Source organism: Alexandromys fortis, unplaced genomic scaffold, assembly GCF_014885135.2.
Source record: "Alexandromys fortis isolate MF-2015 unplaced genomic scaffold, M_Fortis_MF-2015_v1.1 scaffold_9, whole genome shotgun sequence".
In the NCBI taxonomy this organism is placed as follows: Eukaryota; Metazoa; Chordata; class Mammalia; order Rodentia; family Cricetidae; genus Alexandromys; species Alexandromys fortis.
The window spans coordinates 19,561,624-19,582,050 of NW_026067892.1; the positions used below are offsets into that span (position 1 = coordinate 19,561,624).

At 50.8% G+C, this 20,427-nt stretch overlaps 1 long non-coding RNA gene across 4 annotated transcripts in view; it reads left to right on the plus strand.

Moving 5' to 3' along the window:
* LOC126499130 (uncharacterized) overlaps nt 1-20,427 on the plus strand; it is a 210,964-nt gene that overhangs the window by 36,986 nt on the left and 153,551 nt on the right. For all 4 annotated transcript variants that reach the window (XR_007590998.1, XR_007590996.1, XR_007590997.1 and 1 more), the window contains one exon: nt 8,404-8,617. This is a non-coding gene — a long non-coding RNA (uncharacterized lncRNA). The remainder of the gene's footprint in view (nt 1-8,403; nt 8,618-20,427) is intronic.

Here is a 20,427-nt window from a genome sequence, read left to right on the forward strand (position 1 = left end):
TGCATGTAGCCGGAGGCTGCTCGTTGGTTTCCAGGCCGCCCAGACCCAAATAATTACACAGAAACTATATTAATTAGAACTCTGTTTGGCCAGTAGCTCAGGTGTCTTTCTATCTAGCTCTTACATCTTGAGTTAACCCACTTCTTTAGTCTGTGTATTACTACGAGGCTGTGGCCTACTGGTAAGGTTCCAGTGGGTGTCTTTCTCCTTTGGTGTCTCCCTGACTCCACCTACTCTCTCTGTCTCTATCTCTGTTCTGATTTCCTGCCTGATTTTACTCTGCTAAGTCATTGGCCGAAACAACTTTATCCATTAGCCAACAAAAGCAGCACATATACAGAAGGACATCCTACACCAAGTGCAAGTAAGTATTCTTCTTAACTTCCGCTATGGATGGATCTGGTGAAGCTCCACGTCCTCTAGTCTAGGCTTCCACTGTCTCTGACCCTTAGACTTGTCCTTGGATTGTTCTTGGCTGCTTGAATCTCCAGATCCAATCAAATGGCCCCTGGACCTCAGAACCCCCTTCAAACAACTGGAATCAGTGGAGGACCCAGCAACTGCTGCGCCATGGCTGCTGGCCTGTGTGGTCCATAGGGGATGCACAAGGAAGAGCAGACGACCTTTCCCTGCTTCCTGCTCTAGCATGTGCCCTTCGCCAGTGTCAGCTTCCTAATGTAATGAGTAAGGAGAGGAGGATGGCAGAGTGTGAGATCATACACGAGGCTGTCTCACACGCTTTAAAGTCAGACATTACCAATCAATAGGGAGCAGCCTCGGAATCCTTGTCAACCTAAGAGCCAGGGAATCTTTAACCCGTCAGTTCATGGATGACTTGACTCTCTAAGACCCAAAATAGTTTGGGAGAGGCAAGGTCTAGCTGTACCCTGTGGAGAGATTACCTAGTGCTCGCTGTGTGGAAAGAGGAAGAGGAGAAAGACGCTGGTGACATCTCTGTGGGATGAGCCTTGATCCAGAGGGAGGGTCCACCACAGGGTTGTGCAAGAGGAAACGAGGAGCCTCAGGCCTCTAGCTGAGCATCTGCTACCCACCCCACTCCTTACCCAGCTCTTAGTCTAGGCAGGACTTGATACCCATCTTGCCCATCTTCCTTTGTTGGGCACCTCATCTGTGCCAAGCCTTGAGCAGGGTCTGCACATGCAGGGCTTCATTAGTCCAGCTGCCTGCACCCCCCTCCCCTGGACAGACAGAGAGGCAGAGGAAGAAGCATCTGTCGTGGCTTGGTTACCCAGCTAGATAGGAGCTGAGCTCAGCCCCTGTCTTCCCCTGCCGGATTCACCCAGGCTAGAAGCCAGGTCCCCAACATCGAATGAATTCCATAATTTGTAAACTCAGCGGAGTGGCTTTTACAGAGGCATGTCGGGAAGTGATAAACAATATCTTGGAGAGATTTACAGAGCCTCTGAACGCAGCATCTCACTGACTCCTGCTTTTGCTAAGAGCCACATGCGGCCAGAGCACGGGACCAAGAAGGCTTTTGTGGCTGACAGCCAGGCCTTTCACGGGGTTTTTATAAGACAGGTTTACTGCCTGGAGGAGCCTGGGGACACAGGGAGGGGGAGGGCTGCCTTAATCTGGGGCTCAGGCAGGAGGAAGACTGCAGCACAGAGGAGGCAGGCCCCGCCCCTCCCTCCGGCCCCGCCCCTCCCTCCAGCCCCACCCTGCCCTCAGGGGCCTTCTGTTGACCTCACCGCACCCAAGACCTCTGAGGGCATCTCTAGGTCAGGGCCAGGAACTGAGGGCCTGCATTCTGGCGGCTCCTCTGACAGTATATGACCCATTGTCCTCTTTTCTTTTTTCTTTTTCTTTTTTTTAAATATTTATTTATTATGTATACAATATTCTGTCTGTGTATATGTCAAGCCAGAAGAGGGCACCAGACCTCATTACAGATGGTTGTGAGCCACCATGTGGTTGCTGGGAATTGAACTCAGGACCTTTGGAAGAGCAGGCAATGCTCTTAACCACTGAGCCATCTCTCCAGCCCTGTCCTCTTTTCTTAAGCTGGGACTTAGTTTCTCTATTTCTAGGCCAATAATTCTCAACCTCTACTAAGCATCAGAGTTCATAAAGCAGCTCTGTCCCGGCCCTGTGCGCGGAGATCTGGTCCCTCGGTGGATCTCACTCTGACTCAGGTGGGCAGCATGGGCAGAGACGCCCCTCACTGCCAGTTAGCTGGTGAGCTCGGGGGGGTCATGTTGCCCCATCCCTCTTCCTGAGTCTCATTTGCTGAGAACACGGATCATCTGGGCCTGGGCACAGTAAAATGCAGGGGACACACATTCAGTCTCCTCACCCTATGTGGTAGGCCAGCATCAAGTGACAGGAGCTGCGTTGTGCCTGCATCACACCTGCCATGGCCGTGCCCCTTGACGCTGTAGCTCGCCGCATCCTCCCTGTTTGCCCAGACTCCCAACTCTCCTCCTCTCAATAATGGGGAAGTCAAGGCCCTTGAGATTTGGAGAGGGTTTCCTAGGGAGTCAAGCCGGGGTGAGGGTGACAGCCATTGAGGGACAGTGGCAGTCAGGTATGTGCTGGTATTCACTGCTTCTCACCAGTTTATAGTGGGCAAGTGTCATTTTGCTACAAAGGACTGGCCCACAGGGCTGTGTACAGGGTTTCCAAGGATTTGGAAGCCTTGATAGAAAAGAGCGTGCAGCGAGCAAGGAACTCAGGACCATGAGGGGTGCACCCACACACTGAGACAATGGGGATGTTCTATCGGGAACTCACCAAGGCCAGCTGGCCTGGGTCTGAAAAAGCCTGGATTAAAACAGGTCTCACTGAACATAGCGGACAATGAGGACTACTGAGACCTCAAGAACAATGGCAATGGGTTTTTGATCCTACTGCACGTATTGGCTTTGTGGGAGCCTAGGCAGTTTGGATGCTCACCTTACAAGACCTGGATGGAGGAGGGTGGTCCTTGGACTTCCCACAGGGCAAAGAACCCTGATTGCTCTTTGGGCTGACGAGGGAGGGGGACTTAATTGGGGGAGGGGGAGGAAAAGGGGAGGCGGAGGTGGGGAAGAGACAGAAATCTTTAATAAATTTAAAAAAAAAAGAAAAGAGCGTGCAGTGACCCTGGAAGTGGAGATGGGGGAGGGATCAGGGGCTATCGCCCAGCTATCAAAACCCTTCCAGTGTTTGCAGATGTCCTGGAATGGAATCATGGGAGGTGGCAGGAAGAATCAGCAAGTGTGCAAGAGGAAGCTGGGGAACCAAGGGCAGGGAATTGATTGTTCTCTTTCTCTGGGACGTGGTCTCGCGCAACCCAAACCAAGCTGGCCTCAAACTTACCATGTAGATGAGTATGGTCTAGAACTGCTGATGGCCCCTCTGCCCCCGCCCCCCCTTCCTGAGTGCTGGGATTATAGGTATATATATCATCACACCTGGTTTCTGCAGTACTGGGATGGAACCCGGGCTTATGCACCCCAAGCAAGCAATCTACCAGCTGAACTACATCTCAGGCTTGCAATGTGGTCTTTAAAGCCCATCCCCACAATTGGGTTCTGTTTCGACCCAACATACTCAGAAGCCAAGGAGAGGATCTCTCAGAGGGTAGAGTATAAATAACTATTGTGTTGTTCCTGGGACTAAGTGTCGCCAGGAAAATTGGATCATTGGTTCTGAAGCCAGGATGGGTTAGTCCCCTTAGATCAGCGTGTCCTGTGGGACTGCACCCCTCCCAAGTCACTGAAACTCTGGCTCTTCTACTTTGAGACTGGTGAAAACATGCTGGCCCTCATGACCAGGAACGCAGCCTGCTGAGGTGGGAGGAATGAGTAGAGTCTCTAGACCTGTAATTCTTGGTGACAGGAGACCGGGTCCCACACTACCTTCTCTCTTTCTCTGGAATTTTCTTTTTCTTAATGTGAAATGGGGCTTTAGCTGGGCATAGTGGCTCCTGCTTGTAATCCCAGCACTCTGGAGATGGAGACGGTAATATCACAAGTTAAAATCATCCCCGGTAGTTCGTATGGGACCAACCAAGGTCCACTAGTTATGTGTGACAGTTGCGTAGCTTGGTCTTCTTGTGGGACGCCTAGCAGTGGGAGCAGGGGCTGTCCCTAATACTTTGGCTGACTTTTGGGAACCTATTCCTCATAAAGGGTTGCCTTGCCCAGCCTTAATACAAACGGAGACTCCTAGTCTTACCTCAACTTGATACGCCATGCTTTGTGGATACCCATAGGAGGCCTGCCCCTTTCTGAACAGAAACAGGGGAGTGGACTAGGTTCAAATTGGGAGGTGGAAGAGAGGTGGAGGGAGGGTGGGGAAACTTCGGTCGGGGTATAAAATAAATGAATAAATTTAATGAATATTTTTAAAAGTGATAAAAGTCATCCCTGGCTCCATAGGAAGTTTGATGCTAGCCTGAGTTCCTTGAGACTTTGTCTCCAAAAAGAAAAAATAGTTTCAAAATATGGAGTCATGAGATGTGACTCAGTTGGCATAGCGCTTGCTCAGTGTGTACAAAGGCCTGGTTTTGATCAGCACCCCGCATAAGACAGAACCCAGCACTTGGGAGGCCAAGGCAGGACAACCAGCTCAAGGTCATTCTCAGCTATGTAGAAAGTTTGAGCTTATTTGGGCTCTCTGAGACCCAGTCTTAAAACAACAGTGGGACTTTGGCTAGTTTTTGTACAGGACTATCCTCTGAGCCACCCTGCCAGCATCTTCATCAGACCAGTTGTTTCTGCTCGCAAAAGATCATCACAGTTGGGTCTATTGATGGTTGGCCCTTCATAGAAGAACCCTTACCTGACTGTCTATCCTGTCTTCCTATCCTGTTGTATGCAATCCTTTCCTAATTGCACATGGTCTGGAGGGGGTGCTAGAAGATTTAGGCATGGCAGGACTCAGGGAGAGGGCCCCTTCATCCATGTTCGGACCTTCCATTGTAGTCGCTTTAAGGTCACCCATGCTCCTGCCTATAGTCCCTCTCCTATTGTTCTGGGTGTCAGCCCTAGTAAACTCATCGGTTCCCAGAGTGCCCTTGGTGGGATTCTATCTTGGTTTGTTATGGGAAGGCAGGAGAAGGAGGTAGACACTCTTTACATCTTCCCAAGAGAAGGAATTTTAGCTGCAGTTGGTAGCACAGGCAGGATACAACGAAACGAAGACCTGAGTTTGGGAAGAGCTGAAGTTAATGCTGCCTAAGGGTGGAGGGTTGGTGGAGAAAAATTTGACATGGCTTCTTGTCCCTGTGTGCCTGTGGCAAGTGTGCCTTTTGGGGAGTTGTGACACCGGCATGGTTAAAGGAGAAGGTTGTGAGATATGTAACTAAGGGACTGCCACCTAAGCAGGGGCTGTCTTGAGGAAACCTTCTAGGTGGTATGGAATGGCACACCTGCCTGATGGGTAGGGTCCGTGCTGGGAGCAGGGAGATGCTCAGAGAACAGCTGAAGGTCTAGCGCAGACATTGCAAGCCCTGAGAGTAGCATACCAGGGGTAGAAGTACCAGCAAGCAGCTGCAGCGGTGACCTGGCCATGCAATGGGTAATAATCCGAGACCAAGGTGGCCACATGGAGAGTAGCTGCAGGATGTAAGGAGATGGATTGAATGAGAAAAAGACATGGAACTCGCATCCTCTAGGTTGGCCTCCATTCTCTGGGACAGTTGACTAGAAGAGGAGGGAGATGGAGGTTATTTATTGGCTCTTCTTATAGCTGGGAGGTCAAAGTGGACAGAGAACCCAGATCACCTCTGTATTAGTGAGTTCTTCCAGAAACCACCAAACCTTGAATCTAGGAGTCAGGTAGCAAAAAGGAAAGAAGTGAAACAGAGGTGTCAGAAGACAACTGTGGAATTTAATCTTTGGCACAGAGAAAGGAAAAAATGTCATCCAGCATGCAGACACGGGGATCTTAGTGACAGTCTGGTGTGGGAGACCCCGGTAATCAGAATATTCAGGGTTAAAACTGCTGGAATTACGGAAAAGCTTTAAACAAACAAATACACGATTGCTCAGATCCTGAGTTGTGAGGTTGCAGGATATGGGGACAGATGGGAAACTCGAGTGACATATCTTGACACACGAGCTGCATAGCCTGAGGCAGTACCAGGGGAACCTGGTCCCTGATGGACTGGCTCACACAAGACATCAGAGACACATGGTGATCTCCATTGGAGGCCCCCATCGATAGCAGGGGCTGGAGGACAACAAGGAAGGGACAGGCACTACTGAGGGATCTAGGTATGTGGGGGAAATGATGGCTGCAGTCCAGTTCACAAGAAAGGACTGTGTTCATTAGAACTGTGACGGACTGGACTCAGGACGGCCAGGTTGGAATGGAATGTTAACAGCTTTTCTGAGTCCTTTTGGGAGACAAGGTTGTCAAGTAGGAAAGGTTTTGGGGGCTCGAAGCAACTTAAACCACCGTGGAAAAGTGTCTGTAAAGTGAGAGCAGCCTAGAGAGAAGAGGAAGGCAAGGCAGAGGAAGAGGTCTGTCTTGGCGAGCCCAAGGCAAATGGCAAAGGATTTGTGTTGAGCCCAAGTTCCTAAGGTGGGTGAGAAAGAAAGCCAAATTGTCTTAAAGAGATTTGGGGAGGCTTTAAAGCCTGAGAAACAGTTCACAGAAGGCATCCATGTTAAAATAACACAGCTGAAGATGATTAAGCCTATCCCAGGGATGGACAATTATCACCTCCACACCAGGCTAAACAGGCTGCAGATCCCTCCTGCCAAAGGTTATACTAAGTGTGGGGATGCCACAGCCTCCCCAGCAGCCAGGTGTGGCAGATGGAAAGGCGACAGCTGCAGCCGGTCACAGCCACAGTGCCAAGCCAGGGCCTCTTAGGACCCAGGTAACCTGCTGCAGAGAAGAGCCGGGGTGTGGGGGCCTCATGCTCTCTTGGTCATCATAGGGTAGAGCTGCTGAGCAAACCCCACTGGGTTCATCCAGTGGAGAAACACATGGGGCTCCATGGAAGAGCTCCAGCACGCTGACATGGAAAGGCTTGGAAAGAACGATTGGGAATTGGGGAGCGCTAAGTTAGCGCCTCGTATCCATGCCATGTCCCCAACATTGATCCGTTGAGGAAGCAGTTGATAAAAACGGATGGAATCTTTCAGTGCTGTGTTGGGCCTTAGCTTTGACATTAGTGTGGCATCCTGGTTTTGAACTTCAATAGCCACCTGACACATGCCCGGGACAGGTGACAACAGGCTTTCAGGGTGTTTCCCCAAAATTGTCTCTGTAGCCCCACTGTTTGTCATGGGGATGGTGGCTCAGGATGCTGAGCTTTTCTGCCCATCCTCAGGAAGAAGGTTTGTTATCCAGATGGCATAATGCCAACCTCTGAGTGTATGGACGGTTTGGAAACCCATCTGAAGGACACAGGGCTGCGTGTGAAAGAGCAAGCTTGGGAAACGAGTTTGCAAAGGGTCCAGAGGCCAGGTGTAGCTGGAGTATTCTTGGGAATTTTGTGATTGGATAAGCACAGGTACCAAGTGGGAGAATTCTGCACCAGCCTGTGCCTGTAAGTGCTAAGGAATAAGTAAGGGTATCTTGTGGGAATGGAAAGAGGGGCTCCTGGAAGCCACAAGTTTGTGGAGAATCCCAGTGTTGAGGAAGGGTCAATACAGGCTGCTGTCCCTGCTGTCGGTTACGCTCCAGAGCCAGATGCTGAGGACCGACTGCTGAAGGTATCACATGCGCTGTTTGCAGAAGTTGGAGAAATACGGCTCAGACTGAGCTAAAAATGTCTCTTCCCTTCAAGTTAGCTCCTGTAGTGCCAGTCAGAAGTTGTTACTAAGGTTGCTGGTTCCAGCCTGCTTCATGATGGACGTGCCAGGCAAGATGCACCAGCTTGTGCTGTGGTACTTGCTCTCTCTGTTCCTGTCTCTCTCTGTCTTTGTCTGTCTGTCTGTCTGTCTGTCTCTGTCTCTGTCTCTGTCTCTCTGTCTCTGTCTCTCTCTCTCTCTCTTTGTGTATTTATAGACAGTAACAACTTTCTGTTTGGACTTAGGGCCCCCTCAGGGAGATTCACATCAAGTGCTGAAATCTTGGACAAAACCCTGTAACTAGGGAAGTCGTAGGCTTCAGCGGAGAAGCAACTGCTCCAGCTTTGGTAAATATAAATGATGCAGCCACTAAAATGAGTCCCCCATTGGTGTTTATGTCATAGGTTATTACCGCAGCCAGTCTCTTTGGTAGTTACCCATTTTCTATTTTTACTTCTGGATTTTCGAGACAGGGTTTCTCTGTGAAACAGCCCTGGCTGTCCTGGAACTCACTCTGTAGACCAGGCTGGCCTTGAACTCACCGAGATCTGCCTGCCTCTGCCTCCTGAGTGCTGGGATTAAAGACATGCGCCACCACCGCCTGGCAGTTTCCTCTTTTCTCATCCTTTCCCTCACTTGTGTTTTGTAGTGGGAGGAATACCCGAGACTGGCCCATGTTGAGAGTGCACGAGGGTTTTGTACTTTGCTGGAGCTGGAGAAGAGTCAGACATCTCTCTCTCTCTCCCTCTGAGGACCACGAACCCTTACAGAAGAGAGGGGTGGAAAGAATGGAAGACCTGGAGGACAAAAGGTTGCAGGGTTGTATGGGACCACCTTCGGAGCCAAACCACCGCCATCTTCAGGTCAGTTGGGTCTCATGCAAAAGACCATTGTGATTGGGTTTTGTTGGCTGTTGACAATCCTTTATAGAAGGGGACAGGTGGCTGGGCCAGGGACCAGGTCAGTGACCTGTGTATCCAGCCGTTCCTCCCAACCAGCTGTCCACTAATTCTACCCTTACTGCACATGACCTCAGGGAAGTGCTAGTATATGTAAGCATGGAAGGCATAGGAGAGCAGAGTCCATCTACACAAACATAGTGGGGGCAGGGAAGTCATCTGTGATGGCTGAAGACTGTCCAGTGTGGTTTCTTGAAGGCCACCCAGGCTCCTGCCTATAATTCTTCACCAGTTGCCTATAAATAGGCCAAAAATACTCATTGGGTTCCCCACAGTGAACTTGGGTGAAATCGTATCTTGGTTTGTGGTTGGGATATTAGGAGAAGAGGGGTCCACACTGTTTATGTTTCCCCACTGAAGGAAGGAATTTTAGCATCGCTAGCCTAGAGGGGACAGCCCTCCCAAGAGAAGCCCCCATAGGTTCCTGAAGACTTTCCATGGTACAGAAAACACTGGATTCAACATTCAACAAATGCTAAACTCATCATCAGGGCCTGAGAGTCAGCCACTCAAACACTAGCCTGAGGGATGTTTATAGAAAATGCACTCTGGGGCTGGACTGCTGGTGACTTCCAGCCAGAGCAAGGCCAGAGCGTATGCTAGGTGCTTGGTGCTAGGTGTGTGTGTGTGTGTATTTAATGTGTGTGGCAGCTGTCTTCTTGTCCTCCAGCCCTCTATCCCCTTGGATGGGGACAAACTACCTTCTGGAGAGGGAGTGTATAGAAGCAGGTAGGGGACAGGGCAATGAATGCCATCAGCCTGGAGAGGGGTGGCTGTTGTCAAGTGTCTTGCAGGTCTGTCTCCATCAAAGGAGTCTTAACTTCCTCTCAGTGCTTCCTAAAGGCAGTGCCGACTGGATCAGGGAGAGCCCAGAGGAGATTTCCAGCTCAAAAGGGGAAGATGTTTCTAGATTCCTACTATTCTCCAGTGTAGTGGCTACAGAAGGGGCAGGAATGAGTATCTTGGTACCAGTGGTAATGGAAGCCAAGGATGGTGCTTGGTCCCTTGCCCTGCTCATATCAAGAACAACAGGTCTAAAATAGTACCAAGGAAGAAGTGAGCCCTGCCCCTCGCTTCCTCCTTGCAGCCTAGGCTCAGACAGAGCACTCAGAGGGAACCATGTCAAGGGAGCAGGATGAGTCTCCAGCAGCCTCCTGGAAGAAGCTGGGTTTCTGAAAGCCACCATGCCGAGGCAGGCTGTGTGGCCAGCAAGCATCCTGCCCTTGCAGGGATGCAGATGAGACCCTGCATTGATCACCTTGGGCTTGGCACACAGGGCAAAGGGATCTTGATTTCAGGTGCGAGGAAGGGTTTGCATGTGAGCAGCCGCCTGACCTCTGCGGTTCCCTTGAATCCAGAGTTCCTTGGCAGAGAGAAACACGCGCAGCGCTCTGAGTGGCGCACAAGGTTACCGGGGACGGAGCAGAAACCCGAATATAGCCGGTGGGAGGAAGGCGGCAGCCGGGAGGAGAAAGTAGGTCCTTGGAACAAATGAGGTGGGGCACGAAATTAACGAGGCTGGAGAGGGCTGAGCTCAGGGACTCATTTTTAAAAACTGTCTCTTAGCAAGAAAAACGAGGGAAAGGAATTTGGGCGTTGGGGAGATAATGGAGGCTGGGAAGGTAGCTCTCTGGCTGGCCTCTTGGAGAACAAGGGAGAGATGCAGATCAGTGGTCTGGGGTGACCCCTGTTTGCCAGGCAAGGCAGACAGACCTTGACTGATACAATGATGGGGGGGCGGCGGGCAGCAAGCAGGGTGAACTCCTGCCCACATCTGGCAGGATGGCTTCCTCTGCTCCAGCCCTTTCATTTAGCTTTTGTGCCTGCCAAGCACTGTGGTCTGTGTCTCTCATCCCCACCCTCACCTCTGACCTGCTAGTTTCTTCATTTAAGCTCCCATCCTTCTGGTCCCATCCCAAAGACTTAGGGGAGTCCTCTTCTCTCCAGAAACAGGCCCAGAGGTTACCCTGCTGCTCATGTCCTAAAATTTAGTGGTCAAGCCCCCCACTAGGCATCTAGAGCAGGCACATGGTCTTAGGAGCCTAGATGTCTGTAGAGGCAAGCTCATCCTATACGATGCTAACGGTTCTTTCTGCCGGGTCACTCTGTGTTAGAATGGTGGAGAGCGGGGCAGCCTGTGCCTCTCCCTGGGTGACTAATAGCACGCACTCTTGCCTTAGGTCCCTTGGATCCTGACTACCCTTCCGTCTCAGGGCAGGTAGCTCTGCTCATGCCGTTCTTGCTATTGGTTTGGGGGCTCTCTAGGGACAGGCGTTCTGCAGCATCCCCAGGCCCTGGTCTGATGCTGGGGGCTAGAGGTCATGCAGGATGGATGGATATGTGCACACATGCATACTTGTATTGTGGCTGGGGCTGAGGCATCCAGTGCCGTCTTGTGTGGTTCTATCCTTCACTAGATGGGGAGAGTGGAGGGAGAGGAAGGAAACATGGGAGGTGGAGGAAATGACCTGCTCCTGGCTCAGAGGGTCCCTCTGCAGCAGTGTTTAAGACCTCCCTCTTGCCTCTCTCTGCCATTTGGGAAGAGGCCACTTGGCTCTCAGTCAGATCTTATGTTTGGGAGGCAAGTCAAAGAGTCCATCTTGGATTGAAGGAGGTGGTGGTGGGCCTGCCCTTCAACTTTAGGGTCCTGCTCAGCTGATTGCGGCTCAAAAGTCTTTGTTCATCAACGTTTGCTCCCGAGAGTGTCACAGACACTAAGGGTCCTCTTGCTTTATTCAGGAAGAGATTGTCAACCTCAGCAGCTGGAGTGCCAGTGGCTCCTGGACCGTGTGTGCAAACCCCAAAGTCTGTCACTCTAAGTCACCACCGCTGGCGCTTACAACTCTGGCTTTACCCAGAGGCTCAGCGCTCTAGGTGTTCAGGCCAGGGACCTTGGGGTGTGTACTGCAGCCCCCGAGATCCTAGGTTGCTGGGCCCCTTGGCACAGGTTTCTTAGCAGCTGTTCAGAGGTTGAATCTCATTGTCTTAGCAGTTTCTCACCTTCCTCTGTCTCTGCCATCTGTAGTTTCTGCCTTGACCACTCTCGTGCTCCGCAGCTGTCTTCCTTCTGCTGTGGCTGCTGAGGTAGAGCCCTCTAGGGTCTTATCCTCTCTTTCTGAACCAGCCCAGCCTGCTCCACCCATGACAAAGATCACCAATCAGCAAAATACCAGCCAAGAGAACCCTTTACTGGGCGTAGCGTTCCCAACACTATAAGTGGAGTAATGTATAGGACAGGAGCCTCCCAGGCTAACCCTGTAACTGTGAAAAGCAGCCTCTCTATGTATCTAGAAGAGAGGTGTCATGCCTTTTCCTGAATCGTAATCCCACCGATCAGCCTTGTTTGTGTGTGCACGCATGGCTTCTAGTGCCGCCAGTCCAAGCCTCATGTGAACACCAGTTAGAGTTTTTGCTGACTCATGAAAATGCTCCCCAACAGCTTGTGCAGCTAGAAGCCCTCATGGAGTCTAGAGGCTGCCATGGTTGGGGAGCAGAGCTTCCTCTGACTGACTATGAAGAGTTCACTGGAGCCAAGTTGCTGCCATGACAGGCTGACTGGCAAAGAAGAGGCTGCCTGGTTGACAGCTTCCTGATCAAGGTATCTGGGCACAAAGGGAGAGTCAGTGGTTATACTGAGCCGACAACCACCCCACTCCCTCCCGGTAGCTTTTTGCCTGTTTAAAACACACACAATGCACAAAGCCCAACTTGGATCCCTAGCAACAAAACACAACAAAGCAGGCATGGTAGCATCCATCTGTAATCCTAACAGGAGGTAGATGCTGGAGGACCTAGGAGTTCAATGCCATCCTTGGCTGCATAGCAAGCTTAAGGCCAGTCTGGGCTACATGAGACTCATCTCAGAAAAAGAACAGCAGAGTTCAGAGATGTGGCTTGGTTGGCAGAGTCTTCGCCCAGAAAAATAATGCTTGTTTGATTGGCAGTATTGCACAAATCAGGATGGGGTGCATGCCTGTAACCCCAACACTTGAGAGATGGAGGTAAGAGAACCAACATCAAGGTCATCCTCAGCTATACAATGAGTTCAAGGTCATTCCTAACTATGCAGTGAGTTCAAAGTCAGCCTCAGCTCCACAGTGAGTTCAAGGTTAACCTCAGATGTACAGTGAGTTCAAGGTCAGCCCGAGAAGCATTACCTCAGCTGAGCGTGAAGGCCCGCATCTCTAATCCCATCACTTGGGAGTCACAGGCCAGCCTGGTCTATTTAATGAGTTCTAGGTGAGCCAAGGCTATATAGTGAGACCCTGTCTCAAGCAGCAAAACAAAACTCAAAGATACTATGTCAAAAAGAAAAAGAAAGTGCATATAACAAAGACTTAGTAGATTCACATTGGTTTTGTTTGTTTTATTTTGTTTTGGACAGCATCTCTTATAGCCCAGGCTGGCCTCAAAAATCTCTGTGTAACCAAGGATAACTTCAAATCCCTCCGCCCACCCCCGTCGTTTAAATGCTGGTGTTGCCGATGCATTGGTCACGTCTGCCTTAATAACATTCTTAGAAGCATCTAACCATGCTAACCCCTAACTCTGTGTCCTCAGAGAGGGTTGGGTCCTTCTGAGATGTTTCAGAACCAGCCTGTAAAATTCGTAGGAAGTAGAGGAATCTGAAGGCTCAGTAACCATGATCTGGGCTTCCATCAGGGCAGAGGTGGCATCCTTCCGATAGCCTGTCCTATAGCCATGCCCAGGAGTCAGAGGAGAGAGCTAGAGCCGATAAGCTTGGGGCCAGTCTTCAAAGGAACCTACTGGGGACCTGGCTGCAGATGACCCTGTCTCAGTTGCCAAGGGCTACATCTCCTGGAACCCTGGGTGTTGTATTTGGAAAAGCCTAACTGGCATCATAGCCTGGGACCTGAGAGAGACCTGTGACCTTACCTGGTGATTCCTGACCCGGCAGAGCCCTCTTCTAGGAAAGACAGGAACGGCCTGGGGTGCAGAAGAGCTCACAGCCCAGTGGCCAGGTCCCACCTTGCCAGGTAATTGCCACATTGATCCAAATCCCAATCTCCAGAAGGGCCCCCCAAAAATCAATGCTCTCCACTCACCCTCCAACACAGAGTCTCTTAAAGCCACAGCGTTCTGTCTAAGAGCTTGCTGAGGTGCCAGAGCACCCATCTTTTGTCTCAGTAGGAAAAAATATCTCACTGCAATAGGAGTTGGGCAGCCTGGAGCGTGTGTGCCTGGAAGGTGTCTCTAAAACACCTTGATGTCCGCCATTCTACCGTCTTTGGAGGAATCCAGGTCAATAGTTGTAGTTTTCAACCTGCAGAGGCCCCAGGAGATGGAATGCTTTTTGGGGATGTGACGTCTTTTGGGAGTGGAGCTTGGAGGCCCTAGACATCAGGAGAGCTCGTGTATGAGGGAAGGGGTGGGAAGATAGCGGAATGTAGGTAAGTGGGAAGGGACACCTTGTGTTGACCTGCTCCTCAGATTTGCTTTTTACCAGGGTGCCCACAATTAAAGGCCCAGAGAATGTGATGCTCAGCTTGGGTGATGGCCACAGGTGTGGGAGTCACCAGGACCAGGTAGGGTACAGGTTCCTTGGGACATGAAGCTGGACCAGGAAGGCATAGAAATGGTCTGCACAGCCTACCCTAAGTAGCTCAGTGTTCCTCCAGGGAGTGGCATCGGAAGCCTGAGGTCAGCCAGAATAAGAACTATGTGTGGGATCGGGGCAGAGAAACTTCAGGTGTGACTATGTACGTTGGATCTCCATTGCAGGAATCAGGCCTCTGCGGTCCCGTGAGATGGTGCTGTAGGCTGACATAGTTTGGAGGAGGTGCAGGCTCTGAGGTCAGGATCTTAGCCAAGGCCACACAGCTGCTTGTGTGGTCTATTGCTCTCCCACCTCTAAAATGCCCGGGGTCACTTTAGTTTGAGGGGAGAGGGAGGCTTCTGGGAATGCAGCAAACTGAATAGGGCAGGTTCTTTGCAAAGGAAACATGAGGTCAAGGCTCTATTATTTTAAGGATCCAACCTGGGAGGATCTGTGATCTGCTGATGTCACAAACTCGGAGACTCTGGGCTGTAAACTCTGACTCACACGTGGGAAACGTTATGGGCTGCAATTGTCCTGGTCTCTAGCCATTCCATTGTGGCTACAGAAATGTCGGGGTGCAATGAGGGTCATCTGTGGGCTTTGGGATGGGGTGACATTATTGCTTTCCGCTGCCCACGTGGACTGGGTTACTAATGCAGCACTTGGTGTTCCCACAGCCACCAATGACGCTGCTCTTGCGGTAGCAGTACAGATGGACAGAGTGATCCCATCCCTCCCCACTGGGCCCATTACAGCTCCTTCCAGGGCATGCCCTCATGTTGCCAGCCTGGAGCCTGTGTGTGTGTCAGAGAGGGAGAGAGGCAGCTACTGTGAGATGCTTATTGCAGTTACCAGGGAACGGTTTTTCTCTCTTAGCCTGCGTGCACAGGAGAGCAGGTGCCACGCCTGTTTTGCCAGTCATTGACCCCCGTGGGCTTGGCGGGCTGTGGTATGCAGGAGATGTTGGGGTGATTGAATGGGAGAATGAATTAGTCACTGCTGCACCCCCAGCCCAGGAAAACGAGGATAGGGATATGATGACAGCGTTCCTTCTAGCCCCAAGGGGCACTGGAGGGTCCTTGCTCGACAATCTCAGACATTTCTTGGCCACAGCTATGCTGCCTGACCTAAGGGGAGTTGTTAGATGTCTCTGTTCACAGATGCCCGGGAATGGTGCTAATTGGCAAGAATGGCTAGTAATGGCTATACATTGAGAAGGCAATGGGAGGGAGGATTCCCTTTTGAAGGAGCACAGCATGAGCCCCTGGGAGGCAGGGCCTCTACCTCTCCTAGGGTGAGTCCCACCCGTGGACTGACCTTGGAACTGAGGGGTGGAGGATGGAGGGGGAGGGTAGGTGGGGCGATACTGGTCCTGAACTTGGGATGGACTGGGCTGGACTGAGTGAAGTTCTTTCTGCTCAGGGCAGACTCAGGCTAAGACAAGAGGAGATTTTCTCTCTGATGGGAGGGAGGGAAGGTAGCCATGGTGAGAACCTCATTTGCCGTAAGCACTTGTCAGCAGAGTGGCTTTCGGAGGGTCAAGGTCACAGAGATGTCCGCCCCCTTTTTTGGGGGGCATCCTTAGAGAAACTTGGTCCTTCCAGGGACTTGTCTCGTCAGTGTGTGACAAGGAACCACAGGGCTCTTCTCCCTTTGACTCTGGCAGCAAGAGAAAGTAGTTGCCACTGTCTCCTTTGTGCACAGCACTCTACAGTATAGTAAACGCCTTCCTCTCTCACTTGTTTTTTTTTTTTTTTTTTTAAATCTTCTTCACAATCTTGAGAAATAGTACGGCAAGCAATGAAGCCTATTTCACAGAAGAGAAACAAAGGCACGGAAAGGAACTGCCCAAGGTGGCCCAGGAGTCATAGGCAGAGCTGGAAGAAGCCCCCTTGGCTCCTGACCTCTGCTCTGGTCCTCTCCCGTGTGTCACTGTCCTGTTGCTGCTAAGTCCCCAGGCTGGCCTGAGCAGCCACACTCATGCCTCCTGCTCACGGGTTCCTTGCAGAGCCAGCCAGCCTGGTGTATCCTGTGGCCCCTGCCAGGTGGGTCCAAGTTGCCTCAGCCGTCTCTGCGAGTTGCGTTGCTGACATCATGACTGCATAAAATTAATTTATTTCGTTAAGGGAGGTGTTAATTAAGAGTTCTCATTCATTGTGTCTCTGCAGACAGCTCTGAGTTGTCAGTGCTGGTGACAGAAAAAGCTAATGGTATCACAAGTTATTAATAGAACCCTTCTGGGGGTGGGGAGGGGCGGGAGATGCTTTGGGGAGTGACAGGATGGAGCAGGAATGATCTGGGTTCGCTGCCAGGCCTGTGGTACTCAGCATTTTGGTACTCAGACTGTGGGCCCCGGAGGAAGTCTTGCCTAATAATCCCTGGTCCTGGTCATGCTACCAAAGCCCCTGTATTTGCTCGAGGGCCCACATTCATTGTGCTTAAACCTAGCATCTGTCTCCGCTAGTCACATGGGACAAAGTGGGCACACAGGGGACTCTGGCTCAGGTGGAAGGGAAGAAAGACAGCACAGTTAGGGATACCAGTGCTGTGAAGAGACACCATGACCACAACAATTCTTATAAGGAAAAGCATTTAATTGCAGTGGCTCGCTTGCAGTTCAGAGGTTCAGTCCATCATGGCAGGGAGCATGGCAACCTGCAGAAAGTCATGGTGCTGGAGAAATAGCCCAGTGTCCTACATCTTGCAGGCAACAGGAAGTCGACTGACTGTCACACTAAGTGAAGCTTGAGAAAAAAGACTTCAACGCCTACCCCCACAGTGACACACTTCCTCCAGCAAGACCATCCCTCCTAATACTGCCACTCCCTTTGGGGACCATTTTCTTTCAAACCACCACACACAGCCACTGAACTCAATGAGTTCTACTGTTGAAGCATGGGGGAAAGACCCTGAGACGAGAACAGAGCCTGCATGGCCACGCGAGAGGTCCCTAAGTTCTGCCTCCAGCCTAGCAGAGACAAGATACAGCCCTTAGGGAGAGTTCTGGCAACTCAAAGACAAAGCCTGGTCAGGAAAGGTGGCTCAGTTGGTGAAGTAAAGGTAAGGGACTTGAGTCGGATATAAAAAAGCCAGGCATGGCATGTCCACGTGTATTGGTAGCACCGGAAGCAGGACGGGTTGATCAGTACAACTCTCAGGTCAGACAGCCCCACTGGCAAATCTCAGGTCCCGGTGAGAGACTTTGTCTCAAAAACCATGGTGGGCGGCTCCTAAGTAATAACTTGAAGTTGAGGTCTCTACATGCACACATGTGTGACCCCGACCTGCACATACTCCCACCCCCTGGCACTCAAAGATGTGACAGACTCTGGCCCCAAGGAGCTTACCATTTTGTTGGAGAGGAGGCCCAGAATGTCCCACAGAGGGTCCCACAGACTGACAGAGGCTAGCTCAGGTCAGCTGGGAGCTCTCCCATGGAGAAATGAGGGACATTTTCTTGGAGAGGTTGGGAGTGTCCTTCCTCGTGAGAAGTTGAGTTGAGACATGAAAGGTGAGAGAGGCTGCAGGTAAAGGGGCTTGCTGCCAGGCTTGGGGACATGAGTTCAATTCCCAGAACCCACACAACAGGAGAGAAGTGACTTTGCCAGTTGTCCTCTGACCTCCACAGGCACACCCATGGCACACGCATGCCTACGGGCGTACACACGTTAATTTTGCCAGTTTGGAAAGGAGCAAGATTCAGGTTTGTAGAAAGTGCCACTGGATTACCATCCCAGAGCCATTTTCCGTGGCTCATGTTGTCTGTCAGAGTTAACCCCTGGATTCCTGGACTCTGAGATCCGATTGAGCCACCCGTGAGTGTCTTTACAGGCCTGTGGGCATTGACTGTGAGAATCACTTTGTTGATTATACCTGCCTTTTAGTCTGTTTTCAGGTGCTGTAACAGAACTCTACAGATAGGAATAATTAAAAAGACTAGAGTTTGTTTAGGTCATGGTTCTAGAAATTGGGAAATCCAGAAGCATGTCATTAACACTCGGTAACATGATGAAGCCATTGTGTGGTGAGACAGAGCAAACACATTGCCCAGGGCCTCTCTTCTCACCCAAAACCACTGCTGTTGTCCCGGGGGCTCCACTCTAGGTGACTTCCGGTATTCTGATTATCTCCCAAAGGCCCCACCCCCAGATAATACAGACATAGTATACAAACTTGAACTTCGGGCATCTCCTGCTCAACACTGTGTGGTCACCAGGTTATCCTCTAAACAGGCCCAAAAGACAAGGAACAGAGAAAGAACTTCAAGGAGTCTGGATTCAATTTCAGATTCTAAAGGGAGCTATGTTTCTTGTTTGGAATTTGAGAAAAAGTTGTGTTTTATGTTCCTCTCTTCCCAGGGCTATTGTGAGAGCCCAATAAGATTATGGATGTAGGATTGCTTTGAAAACTAGGGCTCACCATTTGGAGTCTTTACAAAAGACAGACTTGGAACTAGAATCGGGTGATGATTGCTATACTCTTCTAAAGGGTTCAGGTGGCGTGTCCATGGAGAATTCATGCGGCTCTGTGTCTTGCCAAGGACATGTTGGGCTGAGCATCCGAAGGAAGGGTACAAGGGGAAACAGGATCTTTGGAGAGAAAGCCTAAAGACCCACTCAGAGACACAAGCAAGGGGTGTCCCAGGGATGGAGAAATAAAGGGATGGAGGGACCATAAAGTGGGTGCTCATCCTAAAACCAGTGGGGACAATTTCTTCATTCCCTTATGGATGTGGGCACATCTCAGGATCTGCTTACCGATGGCCAGTCAATGTTCTGCAGTGTGAAATCATGGTAGGCTGGTGAGGTAGGGGACCTGGGACTCACACATGAACAAGTGGTCCTGTCACCTGAGTCCCGTAACCCAGGAGCCATCTTCACTCTGTGCAGGAGAGGGAAAGTCATGGCCCTGGTAGGGTAGAGACAGAAAGAGTACATCCCCAGCTTAGGATGTCTGGGGGTGGGGGTTGTGTTCTCCAGGCCAGGCTGACAATTTCCCATGATGCCAGTGGGTAAAGCACACTGGGCAGCACCTCCTTATCTCCTCCTCACTTTTGGGACCACACGTGCAGTGTAATGGCTTTCCATGCTCTAGGGGGCTTTCTCTCTGTGATTTTTCAAGGTGACAATCCTTGGTGCTGCTTAGAACCCTCAGCTGTGAGAGAGAGACTTGCACTGGATGCACCAGACCCAGGCATAACTAGTGTGGGGCCAGGAAAAGGAGGACTGAGCTGAAAAGTTCTTGTCTAGATTTAGGTTCAGGGGTTTGTGGGCCAGTGGAGTGTATTTTCTAGGGTGGATTTTTTTCCCCAAAGCAAAATCCCTCAGAGATTGACTTGGCTTGTGACTTACGTGGCTTAAACTCCAGGTTTGTGATTTTTCTCAGCTTTCCTTCTACAGTTTATGTCTATTTCACACCCTGAAACCTGTATAGGCTTTCTGATCTGAGATTATGGGAAGAGACCAGTCTAGAACGACACTGGCCAGAGAAGCCAGCAGTTGAGAAAGGAGACTCTGAGGAGGAGAGAAAGAGGGAATTGGTGTGTGGCAGAGGGGACTGATAACCCAGAATGAGAGAGATGGGCAACTCAGTGGAGTAGGAGAGAGGAAGAAGAGAAAAGGCAGAGGAGAAAATGAGACCAAGGGGAGGGGAGAGACAAAGCATAGTAGGATGTGGGGGACCAGACCTGAAGGGAGAGAGATTGAGAGGGTGAGAGAGGCAGAGAGATGGAGAGAAAGGAGAGGTGGGGGTGGGTGGTAAGGGGGGGCAGAAGGTGTGGGTTAGGGATGCGAGGGGTGAGCTCGTGCAGGTCGCAAGTTCTGCAGCCTGTTTCCCCAGCATCTGCACAGCAGAAATACAGCTGGGCCTTTTCTTCTTTCTTTCTTTTTTTCCTTCTTCTTAATTGACATCTTTGATTTTGTCCCTGTTTGACAAATCAGGCCACTTATTATTAGCGACGGATAAATATCCCAGGCATTCATTTTACATCTGGGCCCGCTGATAACAGAAGTCAACACATCACCCTCTCCAGGTTGCTCCCTCGCTCCCTTCTAGGGCTCAAACTAGGAAACCGGGGTCTGGAGTTTGCATACATCTGCAAAGATCTAAATATCTCACCTGGAGAGATGCTGTGGGCCTGGAACTGTCCACAAGC